This window comes from Balaenoptera musculus, chromosome 7 (assembly GCF_009873245.2).
Source record: "Balaenoptera musculus isolate JJ_BM4_2016_0621 chromosome 7, mBalMus1.pri.v3, whole genome shotgun sequence".
Lineage (NCBI taxonomy): Eukaryota > Metazoa > Chordata > Mammalia > Artiodactyla > Balaenopteridae > Balaenoptera > Balaenoptera musculus.
In genome coordinates this window covers 110,030,223-110,050,685 of record NC_045791.1, presented here as the reverse complement: position 1 = coordinate 110,050,685, position 20,463 = coordinate 110,030,223, and the positions used below count along the sequence as shown (strand labels likewise).

Genomic DNA, 20,463 nt, shown 5'->3' with positions numbered 1-20,463 from the left:
CAAGACTCTTTTGGTTGCAAGTCTTGAGATCCTGACTCGAATTAGGGTAAAAATGAATAAGTTTTGGCTTACATAATCAAAGAGAGAGTTGAGATGTGTAGGATGAGACCAAACAAGGGGGTAGGCTCAGTCTTGGGACATCTGGAACCAGGAAGCTGATGGTACTCATTCTCCTTCTCTCCTCTCTGCTTCCTTCCCTCTGGCTGCCTTCCTCCCCACGGCAGGAAATGCGGCAGCTTCTGGGATCCCGAGATGGGCCGGCTCTAGGTGCGAGCTGGAAACCCCGGGGAACGGCTGTTTGGACCACTTGTGTCACATGCCCATCCCTGCATCAACCAGCGGAGGTGGTGCTGGCAGGTTCGGCAGGAAGATGGCGGCTCCCTGTTGAAGCACATGATGAAAGCAGGGGAAGGGCCTTTCCCACAATAAGGGAAGTGCCCGTCTAGACAAATGACATAACAGATGTCCCTCCACGACCCGCAGATATTTTCCTTTGTAGCCTGCTATACTTCATTTATTTTTATATTTTTTATTTAAAAAAAATTTTATTGGAGTGTAGTTGATTTACAATGTTGTATTAGTTTCAAGTGTACAGCAAAGTGAATCAGTTATACATATACATATATCCACTCTTTTTTTTAGATTCTTTTCCCATATAGGCCATTACAGAGTATTGTGTTCCCTGTGCTATACAGTAGGTCCTTATTAGTTATCTATTTTATATATAATAGTGTGTATATGTCAGTCCCAATCTCCCAATTTATCCTTCCCCACCCCCCTCTCCCTTATTACCTGGTAACCATAAGTTTGTTTTCTACATCTGACTCTACTTCTGTTTTGTAAATAGGTTCATTTGTACCATTTTTAGATTCCACATATAAGCAATATCATATGATATTTGTCTTTCTGTGCCTGACTTACTTCACTCAGTATGACAATCTCTAGGTCCATCCATGTTGCTACAAATGGCATTATTTTGTTCTTTTTTATGGCTGAGTAAGTATATATGTACCACATCTTCTTTAGGTAGCCTGCTGTATTTTAGTAATTGGAGGTGAGATGTCATTTAACTTTAGACTCAAAAATTGCTGCAACAGCATTATTTGAACAGTAGACCAGAGTTATGGGAGGATTGCATCAGGGCATGTGTACCAAGTGCACGGGGAGCAGGGCGAAGGGGCAGTGAGCCCACCATGTTTTTTATCCTTGCCCCTGAGACTGGGGTTGGATGGGGCTGAATCTGGAGGTGGAGAGTCTGAGTTTGCAGCCCGGGGCCAGGGAGGAAGTAGAGGCTGGAAATCAGGCCGAGGCAAATGTGCTGGTCCAGCCCCAACTCCCCAGGGGCTGACGCTGGACCGTCCCGGACACCTTGGTGCACAGCTGCCCTTGGTCTACAGATGAGGAAGCTGAGCCGCCCTGCCCAAGACCTGCAGTTCATTAGTGGCAGAGAAGGACTAGGGCCTCGTTCCTAGCCGGGCGGCCCACTTTCCACGGTGCTGCTTATGGAGGCTGAAAACCGGCATGGGGATGGAATGAGGAATCCCAGCCGCCCTCCAGCTGCAGGGTGAGTGGAAACCTCAAAGCCTCCCCATTGGTTGGACTCACAATCCTTCTTCTCTTGAAATAGCAATGCCTCTGTGAAAATTAATGTGCGGTTGTTGACAATGTGCTTTTCCTTTTAGTTTAGGATTCGTACGATCTTTTAAGATCGGGACGTAATTATGCAGAATTGGGATGCTTCTTTTCCCACAGTGCTGTAGTCTCCATGTCTGCTTGTTATCTGCCAAAGCTGTGGTTGCCTGTTGGGAAGAGCTTTTTGGTCTCGAGCAGCATCCTGGGGGCTGAGGAGTCGGGGATGCTGGCTGTGACCCAGAACAGGCCTTTCCAGTGTGGAAGCCATTGAGGCACCTCCCGACTTGTCAAGGGACCATGAGCTCAGAGGACCAGGCCCCCGGATCACATATCTCTGAACTGGAGACCAAAGTCACAATGGCGGACTTCCGGCTCCCATCAACTCTGTTAGGGCTACCAGTGTCTATTATGGGAGGCTGGTTGTTATGACAATGGGGGTTGAGGGTGGCAGTAGGGAACTGATCTGAGGGGGGTTATTAAAGATGTAAAGTGGAAAAGGGCTCAGCTCACATGCACTTCCAGAAGCTCACTCTGGTGAGCTGGTTGTGAATCATTCAACCCCTTCCTCCCAAGGCATCTGCCAGGGAAATTTCTTAAGATTCTCATGAGCTCCCTGGGGATCCTTCTCAATGGAGATCCAAGTTACAATTTCAGGGTCGTGCGAGTTGTGGTATGTACATTCTCCTCTCCATCAGCATGGACTTATTATGTTGAATTAAAAGAAAGAGATGGCACTTGAGGAGAAGTCATTTCACATTTCTTCTAAAAATGTACTAAAATTCCATTTAAGTGTAGACTTCCACATGTACGATAGTATAGCTGAGACATGGCAATTCACTGTAAGAGTCTGTATCCGTGCAGGCTGACTCCGTGTGTTTGTTAGTGTGATGAAGTCTGCAAATGGCAGAGAGAATTTATCAGTAGTGCCAAGAGAGAAGTACAAGAAGAACAGTAAAGGCCATCTTCTTTTTTTGGTTTTCTATGGTTTTTTTTTGGCCACGCCATGCGGCATGCAGGATCTTAGTTCCCTGACCAGGGATCAAACCCGCACCCCGTGTAATGGAAGCATGATGTCTTAACCACTGGACCGCCAGGGAAGTCCCTAAAGGCTGTCTTCTAGGGAAGAGACCAAAGGCAGAGAGGCCACCAGTTACAGAATAATCTATGTATGACTGAGCCAGAGACTAATTAATACAATATTACATCTACAATCCCATTTGGGCATAGTGCTATTTTCGTTTTGTTCTGTCATATAAAATATATAAGCACAGGCTGTTGGAACTGAAAGAAGCTTTAGAGCTGATGTAATACATCTGTTCCAGTCGGGGTTCCAGGCAGGAAACAGAAACCGCTTTTGCTACTGTGAGTAGAAAGGAATTCTTCACTAGGAATTATCAGGAAGGGCCAGAGGAGTGGGTTTGAGGCGGGGCCTCCAGTAGTAATTCCCAGGGCATCCCAGCTTGATCCTCTGGCCCGTTCTGGGAGGGAGGGAAGCATGGGGCTGCACTGCAGAGCCTGAGTTTAGGATCACAGCGGCAATCCAGGGGTAAGAGAAGGAAGATGGGGGAGGGGCATTCCCCAGCCACCACCCGGATGCTGGGCTGAGGGGTCTGACTGCCGCTACTGCCTTCACAAATTCCCTTCAACTCACCCTCAGCACCTGGGAAGCTGGCGTCTCCCTTAGACCTACCACACACATCCCAGCCTCTCCAGCAGAGGCAGCTTCCAGCAGGAAAGAGCAGTCCTCCAAAAAGGGTGCTGTGTTCCAGCCTTGGAAGGGGTCTGGGAGGGGCTCCCTTAGGACCTCCGCACTATACTTGACAGGAGGGAAAAGACCAGCTAAAGTAGTAGAGAAATCTCCATGCCTCTCCCCACCTTCCTATATATCACAGCAGTGCATAGGGAAGCCCTAACTACAGTGGAGCCTGGGAAATGGTGTTTGTAACTTTCTAACTTGTGCAGAAGGAAATGGGAAGAGGTACCCAGGTTCAACACAACATTTAAGAAGAAACTGGACTGAGAGATTCTGTAAGGTCCCTTGGGTGGCCAGGCCCAGACCCAGGACCCTTGATGTTGAGGTCAGTTCTCACCTTTGAGATGGTTTCCTCTTGGGACCAGATGGCAGGAGGAACTGGTCATTTCACCGAGAATCCCAGATCCCAGTGATTAAGTGAGAAAACCATAGGAGCCATAATGCTCTCTCTGGTGAGTTCAAGGGAGGATGTGGGAGGTTTTCCACCAACGGCTGCCAGCTTCCAGAAGTTTCTGAGGCCACAGACAGTGTTGCCGAGGGTCTAGATTGTCAATGATTAGTTACAGTTAAATATTACAGAGAACCGTTCCTGCTTGAGCAGGGGTTTTTATTTCTTTAAGTCTTGTTCTAAACGATGCATCACCCTTGCCATTGAAAGAGTAGAAATTCCTAATACCAAGGAATGTGTATTCCTAGCTATTTTGAAAAGCAATAGTTGTATTGGTATTTGGGAAAAGGAACCACTGAATGGAAGTACATAGGCCACGCTTGTTCCATTAATCTCTCTGAGCAGAGCTGCTTGGAACAGAAAGTTGTAATCAATCGTTGCCTTAATTTGCAGCAGGCGATGTGCCTCGGAGAAACGGTTCTCTCCAGAGCTGAACTTGCAGATGCCAACGGATGAAGTGGCAGCACATGTCCCAGCTCCTTGGGTCCAAGTCCACGCCTGCCGCCTGGAGCAGGGACTCTGGTGGGAGACGAGCTGCCCTGCGTGAGAACATTGTCTTCCCACACGTCACACAGGCAATGTGGCTCCTTCTCAGAGCCTCTGCTCATTTCTTCTTCCTCTACAGGTGATGGACAGGGAAACCCTCAATTCAGGTCTCCATCCCCATTCTGACATTCCTCGAGCTGAACCCCCAGGGTGTAGAGAGGGGGTGAGTCTTCCTGTGGATGAGTAAGGGGGCCCTGGAGCTGCAGGAGGGGAGCAGGCACTGTCTCTCCTGTACCATCTCCCCTTCCTCCCTAAACCGGAAGGACATCGTCTGTGCAAAGGAGTTAATGATACCTTTACTCCTCAGACTTGGCTTTGGAAGGATCTCCAAGTCAAAAGCATCCTTCAGATGTCTCTCTCTTTTTTAAAATTTTTATTGGAGTCTAGTTGATTTACAACGTTGTGTTAGTTTCTGCTGCACACCAAAGTGAATCAGTTATACATATACATATATCCACTCTTTTTTAGATTCTTTTCCCATATAGATCATTATAGAGTATTGGGAAGAGTTCCCTGTGCTATACAGTAGTTCCCTGTTAGTCGTCTATTTTATATATAGTAATGTGTGTAGGTCAGTCCCAATCTCCCAATGTATCCCTCCCTCCCCCTTACCCCCTGGTAACCATAAGTTTGTTTCTTCAAATGTCTCTTGATATCTCACATGAATGGAATTTTCAAGGGGGGGCCATGTGATGGGTGAGCAGTGAGCAGTTTGGGGGTGTCCACGGTCAGGTTCTGATCTGAGCTCTGCTACGAACCCAGATTCTTCTCATATGTAAAATGAGACAATAATCTCACTTAAGAAAACACGACACATATCTCTTTAACAGGTGGAGATGTTCTTGGTGCAAGAGATAATGCATATCAAAGTGCTGTGAAAGGTACAAAGCTTTGCCAAAACACAAATTCTTTCTCAAGAATTTTCCTGTAAATCTGAGCACGATAACCATTCTTGTTCCCCTTGCATGTGTCCTGGAATTGGGACCATTAGCTTCATGATCAGAATCATTATATACAGAATTACCAAAAAAAAAAAAAAGTATTCTTTTTTTTTCCTTGTCTTCTCACCGGCAAACAGAACTTTGGTTAGCAGAACGCCAAGGCGATTTTAACGGCTGGTTTTTTATATTTGAAAGGGGAGGTTATTAGGAGAAGCCTCAATTCAGAAACTTCAAGAAGAAATGGGAGGGCGTGGTGAGGGGGGAGGCGGGAGACTGCATTTCCTGTTTTCCTTTCAGATGGTGTTGGAAAACACTGCAGCAAAACCATGGAGACCCACGGGAACATTCCAAAATTCATTCTCTTTGTGGCCAGGGACCCAGCCCCAAAGGTGATGAGTAGAAGGGGTGGATTTTTTTTTTTAAGAGTTGAGGTTTGCAGGCGTCCAGCTACGGGCTCGTAGGATGAAGACAGCCTTCCGAGGTGACATCAGCCTGTGGCTGGGCCAGAAGCAACAGAGTGAGAGTCTGGTTTTCATTTACAGTGTGGGGCAGGCCCGAGTGGGGAGGGGGAGAGGAGGGGTCGGAGGAGGGGTGGGAGGAGCGAGGAGCTGGAGGGAGCCTTGGCTGTATCCCTGGACACGGTCCAGTTTGGAGCTCAGTCCTCCACCGAAGGCCGCTCAGCTCTCCCGCTCACCAGCCCCCCGCAAGGACCACAGGGGGAGTTTTCTGCCTGCTCGGGGTCCCCTCTCCTGCAGAAGGAAAAGGAGACGCAGCCAGTGGGAAAAACATGTGTCAGATCCGCACATAATTGAATAGCGAAGCCCAGGGACACACACTTCTCCAGGTTTGCTCAGGGTAAGTGCCACTTCGCCCCTGTTCCCCCTGTGTTGGGTTTGTGGCCAGAGGGAAATGCTTTAAGCCCCGCTGACCATTTCTCAATGGCTCTCAGGTTCGCTCCCATAGAGTCTGTTTTCTGTACACGCTGCTGGTCTCTGGAAGACCCAGCCGATTTTTCTCTCTCAGTTTGTGCCACCTGGGTTTCCTTAGCTGGGCCGAGGCCCTGCTTGCCCACGAGTCGTGCCGTGCCCCCCGCTACCTCCCCCCCGCCCATCACCCTCTGATCTCCTGACTGCGGTGCTTTTCGGCTCACGGTTTATTTATTTGACATAAATAAACTGAAGCTCAGCTGGAATCTGAGAATCTGCTTTGTTCGCAGAAGTGTCTTTCCGAGGATTCGAGAGCTACCTTGGGGAGACCCTGAGTTCTCCCACGTCCCTGGGGCGTGGGCTGGTTGGGTGTATCTGTCACCTCCGGGGGATCGTGGTGACTTTGGTGTCCAGGAACGGGGCCAAGTCAAGAGTTACTCAGCTATTACCATCAGGGCTCCATCTTTTCAGGAATCTGAAGTTACTGCTGGAGCCTTAGTCCTCTGGGGCTGCTTAAAGGAGCTGCAGGGGTCAGAGGAGGAGAAGGAATTTGGTGTTTGGGCAGCACTCCCAGTGGCTAGGGCAGGGCCCCTAGGGCCACGGGCTGGCCTGTGTTGCCCAGAAGTGGAGCAAGTACCAAGCCCGGAGGCCGGGAGTCCGTTCCCCAGCCAGGAGGGTAGGGCTAGGGCCCCCTCGCCCTGGATGGAAAGTGTCCTCTGACAGTTGCCAATCTACTCTGGGGACCTGTTTCAGGGGCTACCGTGTTGGAAAATTAGGACTGAAGCAGGGGTGGGGTCCCTAGGAGGCCCCAGAGGAGTACTGGGGGGTGTAAACAGAAACTGGCATTTCACAGCCAGCCCAAGGAGCGAATTGAAAGGCTGGTCTGGACCCCAAGAACAAACTGCTGTAGACGGAGGGGAGTGCCCCCCCCCAGTGGGGACTCAGAGGAGCTGGCCCATGCCAGGCTCCACACAGCTGCCTCCACACGAGAACCGTAGGGTCCTTGAGCTGCAGGGGTGCTCAGAGCTCATGCAGATAGACTATTCTCACACTGGGGTCCCCCAACTTCCCAGGGGACCCATTCTTAATACTTCAAAAAACTGAAGTGGCTTTAAAATCAGGTATTTTTTGTTCCTAAGCAAAATGATGTTGAAAACCACCAGTTGGCTGTTGGACATTATTGAACCTTCTGAGTTCTTTGCTGGGCTAAAGATAAAGGAAGAGATTCTTGGTTAGAAGGCACTGAGGTGTGGTTCCCTGGCTTTAAAGATGAAGGCTCAGGGGCTCTGAGATGCTCAATTACTTGCTGAGGCCACAGCACCAGTAGGTGGCTCAGACAGCAGTAAAGTCTTTACCATTTCAGGAAAGCAGATGGCCCAGCACTGGAGGATCCTGAGCTAATTTACATCTAGATTTGGAACATACTGTTTGATTTGTTCTCCCAGAAGACAGCGTCCTCCTATCATATTCTATTAAAAGCGATGGGGAAATTGGATTATGCTTCCTGGGGCCTCTACCAACTAACAGGGAAAGAAGTGCCAGAGAAGAGAGCTGGTGCCCAGGGACCGACACTGGCTTTATGACCAGAGTAGCTGAACAGGCATCCCTCATCCAGGCCACCTCTGGGGATGGGGGCCTGGAGGGACGGCACCAGCGTTTTGCTTCATTCTTTCTTTTTTAAATTTAATTTAATTAATTTATTTTTTATACAGCAGGTTCTTATTAGTTATCTGTTTTATACATATTAGTGTATACATGTCAATCCCAATCTTGTATGGGCTTTGCTGAGGGTGAAGGCAGAAGGGTGGGGGGGTGAGCGATTTTGTAGGAATTCAAGCTATACGAATGGTCTTGTGGTCTTGATCTCTTCTTTGAGGAGGCAAGGGTTTTCCATTACCATAAGGTTTATTTTTCTCTTTCTCCACTCACGGCAGTGAGGAAACCATTAAGAAGATACCTGGTGGAGAGGAGGACTTGGGGAAGAATCCCATAGCAGGGTGGTGAGTGTGGGTGTCCTGCCCTTTTCCAGTGGGGTAATTGGAGGGTGTAGCTACTCCCAACTTCCTGGGAGGCAGCTGGGGAAGTCTCTAGAATGTTAGCCCTTGGCCCGGGCTCTTCCAGCACTTGGGAGGGTGTGTGCCTCACCCCACCATGCTTTGTGATCCTTAGGTGATGGGATGTATGGTGAATGTCCAAACTTGGGGTCTTAAGGATACTTCTGATGTAAGGCAAGAAGAATTCCTATCTTTCTGAATACGAATTGTTTTTATTTCTGCACCTCCCTCTATTTTCAAAGTGTTGAGGATTCACTGCATCTCATTCTGTCATCATAAGTGCCTTCTGTGATTTTGTGCCTTAGAACCTAATTCAACACTGATGGTAAAGTAGGAAGAAACCCCTCTCTTCAACTGATGATTGATGATGGATTCGTGACTCAAATGAGGCTCCCCATCTGACCTTAGTTTTAGGTTAGGTGGTTACAGATGCCGCTGCTTAAAGCCAGCTTGAAATCAGACCTCCTTCCCTTTTGAAAGTTAGTAGACTTTTGCCCTGGAGGCTTCATCTGTGCTATTGGTCAGAGTATTTAGACACCTGGTTACAGGGGTCTTTGTCATTACCCACTTTAAAAAAAAAAAAAAATTAATTAATTATTTTTTTGCCTGCGTTGGGTCTTCGTTGCTGCGCGTGGCCTTTCTCTAGTTGCGGCGAGTGGGGGCTCCTCTTTGCGGTGCGCAGGCTTCTCATTGCGGTGGCTTCTTTTGTTGTGGAGCACGGGCTCTAGGCGTGCGGGCTTCAATAGTTGTGGCTCGTGAGCTCTAGAGTGCAGGCTCAGTAGTTGTGGCGCATGGGCTTAGTTGCTCCACGGCATGTGGGATCTTCCTGGACCAGGGCTCCAACATGTGTCCCTTGCATTGGCAGGTGGATTCTTAACCACTGCGCCACCAGGGAAGCCCTCATTACCCACTTTTATGTGAAATTCCACATTTAGGATTTAAAATACACTGGCAGGTCACGAATTCTGTTGCATGAGACTGTCTTGCAGGAATGCTACTCACTTTAGGCAAAAGTTTTATTTGAAAATTAGTTCTCGTCACTGTTCTTTTTGGAAGAAACTGAGGATTTGTTATCTCTTGGAGAAGAATCGTGGGCTGGTTCCCATCTGAATGGGACTTTGTGTCTCGGGCAGCCTTTCCACGGAAATCCACAGGAGCAAACTTTTCTTGGTGTCTTAGCTGTGGAAAGCAGGCTGTAAAAACCACACCACTGTTACATAAATAGTTGACGATTTGAGGAGTGACCTGGCATTTAAAAAAATCCTATTAGTAGCTCTCACTGAGGAAAGGAAAGCTCAAAATGATTCAGGTTTTCAAGTAGGGAAGCTTTAAAAATTTCCTGCTCCTTCAGACAGCCTTGAGCGAGACAAGGAAAGGTTCTTTTCATCCGCATTTCTAGATATGGATTCCCTCTTTCCAAAAATCTGGGAGGTAATCCTGCCCTTTCAAGAAAAGACACTGCTTGTCCCCTCTAAACCATGGGTGATGACCGTCTCACACTCAGGGAGCGCCTGCAGCACCCTGATTTACAAAGAGGGGTTCTTTTCAGGAATTCATTATATTAATTTTTGAAAACGTAATTTTAGTACCTTCTGGTCTCATCAGACTATTTTAGGAAGGAGAAGAAATTGTGAAGTAGCACCTTCGTCCTGGTATAGTCTTTCCTGAAAGTGTAGAGGAAAGATGCATCGTCCTTTAGAGGACAATGCATCCCTCTGAGCTCCAGAAAAATCTCCGTGCATTGTAGGGAGTCCCTGGGGTGGGGTCGCAGGGAATCTGTTGATACACATCTCAGCAGAGCTTGTGGGTCACTCTGGGACTCACCTGGAGACTGTTTCAATACATAATTTTTAAAAATGTGACTGTAATATCTGAAGTAAGTGTACATTTAGAATTTTATTTTTTCCCTATGCTCAGGTATGCATGTATTGAGGTGAACTTCTGCTTGCAATGAAGCATTCTGCTTTCTAAAATACCTTCATGACAAGGGCATGAACCAAGTGAGGACTTTTAAAGGAAACATTTTACTGATATCTACTGAGAAAAAAGTTTAAATTAAATGAACAAAAAGGTGTTTCAGAACCAGAGCAAGGCTGCCTATTTGTGCAATGTTGTATCCCTGTAGGAGTTTTGAATTTTAGAACTGGAAGAGATGTTAAGATGAACTAATCCAGTAACTCCCAAACTTTTCCTTACCTGCCCTTGGTCTATGTGTCTCATATTCCTTTAAGCTTAATAAACCCCCTTGTGCTCCAGGGCATGGAGCTTTGCGTCAAGGGAGGGGAAAAAAATGACTAAGACTTAGGCCCTGCCCTCTGGTTGGCAAATATATGATTTCCGTTTGGCTACTGGAAATATCCCCAAATTACTACCTTGGTGGATGCTCTCCCCACACCCTTGACACCTCAGATGAAGAAATGGAACACAGGGAGGTGAATTGCTAGTTTGAGGTCCCAGTACTAGAAGGAAAGCAAAATCAGCATTTCCTGGGCGCTCCTGTACATGCTCATGTGTTCTCACAGGTAGGTGTCTAAGGCCAGGAATATCAAGGGAGTACAAGTCTTCAAGAGTATACTTTGGAGTTTCATGTGAAGAAAGGCACTCTTTGCCATCGACCAGTCTTTTATAGAGTAGCATATTTTGAGTTTGTTTAGCAGAGAGGTAATTGTTGTTTCAAAAAATCTGGAAAGAGAAAGCAAAGCAGAAAAATAGGACAAATATGAAAAGTTCTGCCAAACCCTCTCCCAAAGGCAGATTGTTAGTCTTTTGTAGGGGTCTGGCTGCATTTTGTATAGTGTAATCCTGCTGTTCTCCTGAATTTTAAGACTCATGAAGTACAGAGAAACATTTGCGAGGTAGGAATGGCTAGGGAATGGTACAATGGCAAATGTTTCTGTCAGATGCCTCTGGTTTGACCCATACCTTCAGTTTTCATGGACCCAGAGCATCGAGAATTGGCCACTGGATGGAAGAGCTCGTGGGTTGGTTGCATTTCAAAATTAAGAATTGAACAGCAGCTGGAGATGACTCAGGTCTCAAGAGAAGCCATTCCAGGAAACTGGTTTTTCTCTTCTGGAAACCTCATCAGTTGATCCAGCAGTGCAGTGCCAGCACCTAGAGCCAGCTCAGCTAAGCCCACAGACTGCCCCGCCGTGCACTGCGGGGCTCTCTGTTTCTTGTGGGGACAGCAGGAAACCCACCGGTGGTCAGAGCCTAGGGTAATAGATGGAAGAAAGCGGTCACAGAATCACTGCCGGTTAGAGCATCAGGCCATCAGCCTCATTTTACACATAAAATTAGTGAGGATGGGAGAGATTAACTGACCTTTACTGATAGAGACAGGAACTAAGTAGAATTTTCCCCAGATATTACACTAAATACAGTGTGGGTGATATTTTATCTGATGTTTCAATGTAATTTAAAAAAAAATCTCTTAAATAATTTCCTCTTCTAGACTTGATCACGAATCAGACTAGAAAACAAAATGTTTAGTTTCTCCTTACAATAGGAGGACATTTTAGCCGCTGTGTTTGAACAGTTCTACAATGGAACACCATGGTTTTGGAGAGGCCAGTAGCCCCAAAAGTCCATGGCCAAGGCAGGAAGGGAGGATTACGCTGGGATCTACCCTGGAGCCGACGGCACTGTGTGTGTCACGGGGCAGGAATGGAATGGGTGTTTGTACAATTCCTTTTGAAGCGTCTTCTAAGGCATTCTCTGCCCTAACATTAAATCTGAACTAATCTCTGCTTAATGTTTATAATTAGCAGGAAAAATGGAGGAAATGCTTTGTCTCCTGCTTTATATTTAAGGGGGTAAAATGTCTTTTACATGTGCATCGTGGTGTCTAGCTTTTCCAACTATAGCAGATATGGAACTTTCTGCTTCATGTTTATTATCTTGGACCCTAGGAATGTGTCTTTAAATAAATTTCCAAATATCTGGGCAGTTAATCTGGAGGTTCTTCAAGTTGCCTTTATGAGGAGAAGGAAGGTAACCCCGGATGGTGCACGGGACATCCTCACGTGACCTCATTCCGGGAGCAGGCTAACTTGCCAAGGCACAGCCAAACCCTCCCCTCCTGGATTGCTCTGTTCTAATGCATGAGCTGTTGAACAGACATTGTTTATTAACAAGATAGACACTTAAAAAAAGTTGAAGTATAGTTGATTTAAAATACTGTATTAGTTTCAGTTGTACAGCAAAGTGATTCAGTTATACATATGCATGTATATATTCTTTTTCAGATTCTTTTCCATTATAAGTTATTACAAGATATTGAATATAGTTCCCTGTGCTATACAGTAAATCCTTGTTGGTTATCTATTTTACATGTAGTGGTGTGTATCTGTTAATCCCAAGCTCCTAATTTATCCCCTTTCCCCTGGTAACCATAAGTTTGTTTTTTATGTCTGTGAGTCTGTTTCTGTTTTGTAAATAAGTTCATTTGTATCATTTTTTAAGATTCTACATATAAGTGATATCATAGGATATTTGTCTTTCTCTGTCTGACTTACTTCACTTAGTATGATCATCTCTAGGTCCATTTGTGTTGCTGCAAATGGCATTATTTCATTCTCTTTATGACTGAGTAATATTCCATTGTATATATATATATACACCACAACTTCTTTATTCATTCATCTGTTGATGAATACCAAAAGTCTACAAATAATAAATGCTGGAGAAGGTGTGGAGAAAAGGGACCCCTCCTATACTGTTGGTGGGAATATAAATTGGTACAGCCTCTATGGGGAACAGTGTGGAAGGTCCTTAGAAAACTAAAAATAGAACTACCATATGACCCAGCAATCCCACACCTGGGCATATATCCAGAAAAGATGAAAACTCTAATTTGAAAAGATACACGCACCCAATGTTCATAGCAACACTATCTATAATAGCCAAGACATGAACAGACACTGTTTTACTTGAGCCAAAGATCTTGGGTCCAGTACTCAGTGTCTAACAAGGATACCAGTAGGTGGCAGTGAGACCAAGTCGACACACAGGATCAGAAGACTTAAGTTTTGCTATCACAGAACACACCTTCAGAGCCTGGGTCAAGCAGATAATTGTTTACAGATGTGTACACGTGGCTGATATTTTCGTCTCTAGCACAATTTCATAGAATGGAAATGCGAGATTCAAGTTGTAAAATAAACTGTAAAAAAGCAGCTTCCGATGCATTTCTTTGGAGGAATCTTCTTAGAGTTGTTCCAAATTGTTTGCTTTTGAGGATTCCCCCAAAGCTCTTTCAAGTAGCAATAACATGTTAAATTCCGCTCTCCTCCTTCGCTAACCGGAGGAGAATAAGTCCTCTCTTAGCTTCCTCTCTGGGGACAAGAATGGGGGCTCTTTTCCCAGGATTCAGGCAAGAAAGAGAAGAAGGGTAAGAAAAAGAGAGAGAACTAGGGTGGCTGCAAGCTAGAGACCCCTAGGGTTTACTGAAATGTGACTTTTCATTTCACGGCAGGTGGACATAGTTCTGTCGCTGTGGTCTTCCAATATTTCTGCAGCTCCCACTTAAAATGGGACAGTTAGGAGTTAACAGAAGTCCTAGAACTTGTTAGGAGGACCAGCCTGATTCTAAAAAGCAGTGCTTGGAGAAGACCAAATAAATGACTTCAAAATGGGAGCTCTGGATGTATTTAAGTCTTTGTTTGAAAAAGATTGCCTTGTGTGCATGTGTGTGTCTCTGTCTTAAAAGAGATTTCCAGACATGGAAAATGAAAAAGCTTCTGAGGAGACTTAATGAAAACTAATTTCATGGAATTGCACAATGGCTGGGGAATGTCACTGGACTCTGAATACAATTTTGAGTTGAAGGCCCATGTAGAGCAGTCTTCATAATAAGAGGTATTTTTTAAGTTTCAAGCGGACAGCTACAAAAAGGAAAAAGGCACCTCAAATTCTTTTCAGAATGAGGCCGAGTAAAAAAAGGAATGACTAATGCTCAATAGAAAGATAAGAATTTAATGAAGTTCTCTGGTTGAATCTATTGCCTTTAGGATAGAATCTGTGACACAAAGCAGCTTGACACCCCACCCAACACAAGGGTCTCAAGCAGCCAATTTTGACTTTTTTCGTATTTGAAAGAACAGCAGCAGACAAACGGAGTCTGTTGATGCAGAATCTGTGGTTTGTCACCACCAAAGAAATTTAGTGTATTTTTTCCCCGAAAGATGTCGGGAGTTTCCTTGAGATTGGGGCCAAATCCGGCATATCCTCTTAGGGTTTCCTGGGGTTCTTCCCTTGGGCTTTGGAAACACAAATTTTCATTAGGATTCTGGTTCAATTTTTTTAAATTTTTAAAAAAATTTTTTAATGTGGCAGTGGGCAAAACACTTTGCCTCACCTGCTTTCAGTTTCCCAGCTATAAGATGGGGGAAAATGCAGCCATTGGGCTACTGGGAGAAGGGCATGAAATCCCACCCACGAGACAGGGGCCCAGCAAATATGACTTGTGCTCTCTTGTCTCTATTTCTTGGGGGTGGGAGGGAGAGTTAAGGAAGAGTAATGGGAGGGTGGCTTGTTCCCCCTTATTAAAATGGACAAACTGGGTGATCATTTGAGGAGATGCTATTTGACATCTTTTAAATCTAAATGAAAAAATTCTCCAAGCTTTGTTGCCAGGAACTGCAGTTTTAAAAAGTGGGATGCCATGACATGGTAAACACTAGGAGAGATTTAATTGCAAACAAAAACATTAACAAATATTCACCAGCTGGTCTAGGAATGCTTGAGCCGCATGACTGGCTCCTAAGCCCTGTGGCAGGAAAAGTGTGTGGATCTAAAGGCCTTTTCCCCACCTGGGAATTCAGCTCAACTGAATATGAGAGTTCATTAATCATCAGTGGAGCCTGGATAACTCATCATCCAACAAACATCATTTTCTGTCCTTCACTTTCAGAGTTGGAAGAGCTTCTCCCCTCTGCCCTCCTGTGCCCTCCTCTGCCTTCTCCTCCCCTCCCCTGCTTCCTCTCTCCCCTCTTTCCCTTTCCTCAACATCTGGTTAGGTTTTAGAAAAGATAATTCCAGTGCACTGAATGTTTTTTCATTACTTTGTGTCCCAATGAGAAAGAATTCATTTACGGGTCTACTCTTTTATAAGATTAAGATCTTGGAAATAAAAATCTTTACATATAATTTTCAACCAATTTAAAATTCATTTTCCTTAGAGAATAATTGAGGTAACTCCTTAATGCCTCAGAAAGACATTAAGACTTTGTTCTATCATGATTTTGATTTTATTGAGCTCTACCAAAGACTACCAGATTTTGGAATTTGTTAATAGAGATCCCACACAGGGATATAGGGATAGTATAGGGATAGTATAGGGATAGTATAGGGACAGTATAGGGATACTATAGGGTTAGTATAGGGATAGTATAGGGGCAGTATAGGGACAGTATAGGGACAGTATAGGGATAGTATAGGGATAGTAAAAACAAAACAAAACCAAAACCAAAACCAGTGAAACCTACTCATTGCACAACACACCCATGTTCTCTGTCAAGGTTGTCTGCAGAGAAGCCTGAAGCTCGTCCCATCCCACATTCAGCAGTGGTCATGTCCTATTTCTTCCACATGGATTACATTGTCCAATGCTTTGCAGTGAGGTCCTATACTATTTTTTTGCCCTCATTCCAAAACAAAAATACTACTTTAAATCCTGCCTCTTGTGCATGGATCAAATATTTAAAACAATTGAACTGGACCTCCCGGAAGAGTTGCATCAAATCTTTTTCTCGAAGGAATGGTGCTTGAACTTTAGTGGGGAGTTAGAATAGAGGTGGTTAGAATCACATGTGAACTTGGATGCTGTCCCCAGAGACTCCCACATACACAGATACAATGTTGTACACTTTTGGGGGAGGTTGACAGATCCTTTGAAATCTGTGGATCCCATATTAAAAAAAAAATCTGTGGATCCCACATTTAAAAAAAGTTCTTGACCAATTAGAATATTACAGGCTGTCTTGGAAAGGACAGTATATATTTCTGGAAAGAATCCAATAAAACTTAAATAATGTGGGCGGACAATATTCCCACAAAATAGTTTTCTAGTAGGATGCTTGTTGCTGGTAAAGAAACCTGATGTTCAATTTTAATGGAAAGAATCAAGAATAGCATATGTATGATGTACTTTTACATTACTCTAAAGTGTATATCCTCAATTAAGAAAAATAACAAAGACCACAAATACTGCGTGTGCTTTTTTTTTTTTTTTTCAAAAGGCAGATTCAGGAATAGGTCTAGCAGAGTGTGGGGAAGAAAGGTGTGACTGGATGGAAAGGCCTAGAAGATTCCTAGAGTAGAGCATGGTCTTGCAGGATTTCTAGAGAGCAATGGGGCAACATTGGGGCGGTGGCTTGGGCATTCATCCTCAGTGAAGAAAACAGACCAACCAGCCAAGCGTGGGTTTCTACACTGCCTGAGGGAACTCCCTTGAGCACTGACCAGGACTTGGGGGCGCTGTGGAACCAAAGCGCTGTGAGCTGAGGACTGCCCTCCTATATCCTACAGATCCGTGCCTAACACGTGTTGGCCATTTCAAGCCAAGAAGATTGGGCTGTGTTTTTGGAATGTCACCATTATCACCACTGGCTGTCACTTCATTGTAGGAAGAAATACGTTCTCTTGATGACTGGCCTTCTGATCATCAAAAAAACCTTTCCTTCTCACTGTTGATACATTTCCAAGAGAAAGTTGTATTGACAGGTGGTTTTGTATTACATGCTGGGGTTGTATCTTCAAGCTCTCAGAATTTGAATCACAGGGTAAATTTGTTTTATCACAGGTGATACTTCTGGTTTGACCTCCCTGGAAAATCCAAAGCAACAGTGGGTCTTGGAATCCATTCTCTTGTTTATGGTTTTGTCTTTTTCTATCCCACCAATTTGGCTGACTGGGCTGGCCTGGGGCCCACACTCTGTTGTCTTGCTGTTCCTCACAGCTGGGCCACAGGATCTGGACCCCAGCTCCTCCCTCCGGGCCTGATCTCTGGCAGGAAAAATCATGGGACTGAGCCCATTTCATCCACGTCCCTGGGTGACAGCTTCGATAAGGGGCTGCCTTTTGCTCTCCTTGGCCCTCCGTGCATCTTGCTAAGAAGTCCATCTAGACACTAGTCCCTGGCCAAGGCCAGGTTGCTAATTAGCCAGACAGATTTTCCTTTGCTGTCATTATTTCTGTTGCTCTAGATGGCAAGGTTGAGAACCTTAGACCACCCTTAACATTGTCTTCCTTAGCAATGTGGGGAAAATGGGATTCCTGAATTATATATACAATGGACAACCACAAATAGAATCACCAGGCCCATGGAAGGCCTATGGTGAGAGGAAGGTCAAGGTAGGAAGGTCAAGCAGGTACAAAAGCCTAGGCCTTAGGCGGAGCTGATTTCGTAGCTCTAATGACAGTAGTTGGGGTAGAAATAACTTTTGTACCACATCTCAGTGTTCATGTTAGATTTTTTTCACTTTCCTGGGACTGAAGTCTTCTTCCTCAAATCTTAATATTTTGCTGCCAAATACTTCTTTTCTTCTTCCTTTCCAAATATTATTTAGGAGCAAGGACAAATGTTGTGTTATTTAATTATAGGGGCACATACATATGCTTTAAGAAGATATGTGCAGTTGTATTGTTTTCCTGTTTTAGCTCTTAAAGACTCATGCCTCAAAAAAAAGATGCCACATTTATACCATTCCTGTTAAACTGATGGCTACATTTTAGGTGTATGTAGTAACCCATACTTTAAAAAATCTCAGGTAACTTTTCCTATCTTTTTAAAGATTGTAGTAAAACACACATGACATAGAATTTACATGATTCTAAACTGTATATCCTCAATTAAGAAAACTTACAAAGACCACAAATATTGCATGTGCTTTTTGTTTTTTTCAAAGGACAAACTCAAGAATAGGTCTAGCAGAGTGTGGGGAAGAAAGGTATGATTGGATGGAAAGGCCTGAAAGATTCCCAGAGTAGAGCAAGTGAGCAAATCTTAATCATTTTTTATATTTATTTTTACTTATGGCTGTGTTGGGTCTTTGTTTCTGTGCGAGGGCTTTCTCTAGTTGTGGCAAGTGGGGGCCGCTCTTCATCACGGTGCGCGGGTCTCTCACTGTCGCGGCCTCTCTTGTTGCGGAGCACAGGCTCCAGACGCGCAGGCTCAGCAGTTGTGGCTCACGGGCCTAGTCGCTCTGCGGCATGTGGGATCTTCCCAGACCAGGGCTTGAACCCGTGTCCCCTACATTGGCAGGCAGATTCTCAACCATTGCGCCACCAGGGAAGCCCCCTTAATCATTTTTAAGTGAATAGTACAGTAGTGTTATCTACATGTACCTTGTTGTGTAACTGATCTCTAGAACTTTTTCATCTTGCAGAACTGAACCTCTGTACCCTTTGGACACTAACTCTCCTTCCCACCTCCCCCTCCCTCTAGCAACTACCATTCTATTTTCTGTTTCTACTAGTTTGACTATTTCAGATCTCCCACGTAAGTGGAATCTTGTGGTACGTGTCTTTTTGCGACTGGCTCATTTCACTTATCATGATGTCCTCAAGGTTCATTCATGTTGTAGCCTATGACAGAATTTCTTTCTTTTGTTTAAGGCTGAATAATATTTCATTGTATGTATATACCACATTTTCTTTATCCATTCATCCACTGAGGGGCATTTATATTGTTTCCACGTCTTGGCTATTATGAATAATGCTGCATTAAACTTGGGTGTATATATATATATCTTCAAAATCTTGTTTTCAATTATTTTGTATACATACCCAGAAGCTGGATTGCTGGCTTATATAGTAATTCTATTTTTAATTTTTGGAGGAACCTCCATACAGTTTTCTAAGTGGTTGCAGTGTTTTACATTCACACCAACAGTGCCTAAGAGTACCAATATTTCTACATCCTCATTAGCACTTCTTGTTTACTGTTTGTTTGATAGTGGCCATCTCAGTGGATGTGAGGCAATATCTCATTGTGGGTTTTTGTTTGTTTGTTTGTTTTTGTTTTTTTTAACATCTTTATTGGAGTATAATTGCTTTACAATGGTGTGTTAGTTTCTGCTGTATAACAAAGTGAATCAGCTATATGTATACATATATCCCTATATTCCCTCCCTCTTGTGTCTCCCTCCCACCCTCCCTATCCCACCCCTCTAGGTGGACACAGAGCACCGAGCTGATCTCCCTGTGCTATGCGGCTGCTTCCCACTAGCTATCTATTTTACATTTGGTAGTGTATATATGTCAATGCTACTCTCACTTCATCCCAGCTTTCCCTTCCCCTTCCCCGTGTCCTCAAGTCCATTCTCTATGTCTGCATCTTTATTCCTGTCCTGCCCCTAGGTTCTTCAGAACCATTTTTTTTTTTAGATTCCATATATATGTGTTAGCATATGGTATTTGTTTTTCTCTTTCTGACTTCACTCTGCATGACAGACTCTAGGTCCATCCACCTCACTACAAATAACTCAGTTCCGTTTCTTTTTATGGCGGAGTAATATTCCATTGTATATATGTGCCACATGTTCTTTATCTATTCATCTGTCGATGGACACTTAAGTTGCTTCCATGTCCTGGCTATTGTAAATAGAGCTGCAATGAACATTGTGGTACATGACTCTTTTTGAATTATCTCATTGTGGTTTTGATTTTCATTTCTCTGATGCTGAGTGTTTTTTCATATGCTTATTGGCCATTCGTATGTCTTCTCTGGAGAAATGTCTATTCAAGTCCTTTACCTATTTTTAAATCAGATCTTGTTGTAAAGTTGTGGGAGTTCTTTATGTGTTCTGATATGAACCCCTTATCAGATATATGGTTTGTGAATATTTTCTCCCATTCTGTAGGTTGCCTCTTCACTCTGTTGACTGTTTCCTTTGCTGTGTAAAAGTTTTTAAGTTTGATATAGTACCATTTGTCTGTCCTTGCTTTTGTTGTCTGTGCTTTTGGTGTCATATGGAAGAAACCATTACCAAATCCAATATTATGAAGATTTTCTCCTATAGTTTCTTCTAAATGTATAATAGTTTCAGGTCTTACATTTACATTTTTAATCCATTTTGAGTTAGTTCTTTGTAAGTGGTGTAAGGTAAGTGTCCAACTTCATTTTTTGCATGTGGATATACAGTTTTTCCAGCATCATTTG

At 44.2% G+C, this 20,463-nt stretch overlaps 1 protein-coding gene across 10 annotated transcripts in view; it reads left to right on the top strand.

The window, feature by feature from the left end:
* The first annotated feature begins 5,880 nt into the window (after positions 1-5,880).
* COL6A3 (collagen type VI alpha 3 chain) overlaps positions 5,881-20,463 on the top strand; it is a 93,446-nt gene continuing 78,863 nt past the window's right edge. For 5 of the 10 annotated variants that reach the window (XM_036858485.1, XM_036858491.1, XM_036858486.1 and 2 more), the window contains exon 1: positions 5,958-6,175. The gene's annotated coding sequence lies outside the window, so the exon portion shown is untranslated. Of the gene's footprint in view, positions 6,176-8,180; positions 8,247-20,463 lie in introns of all 10 variants that reach the window. The other 5 variants (XM_036858490.1, XM_036858487.1, XM_036858483.1 and 2 more) reach the window with 2 other exon arrangements.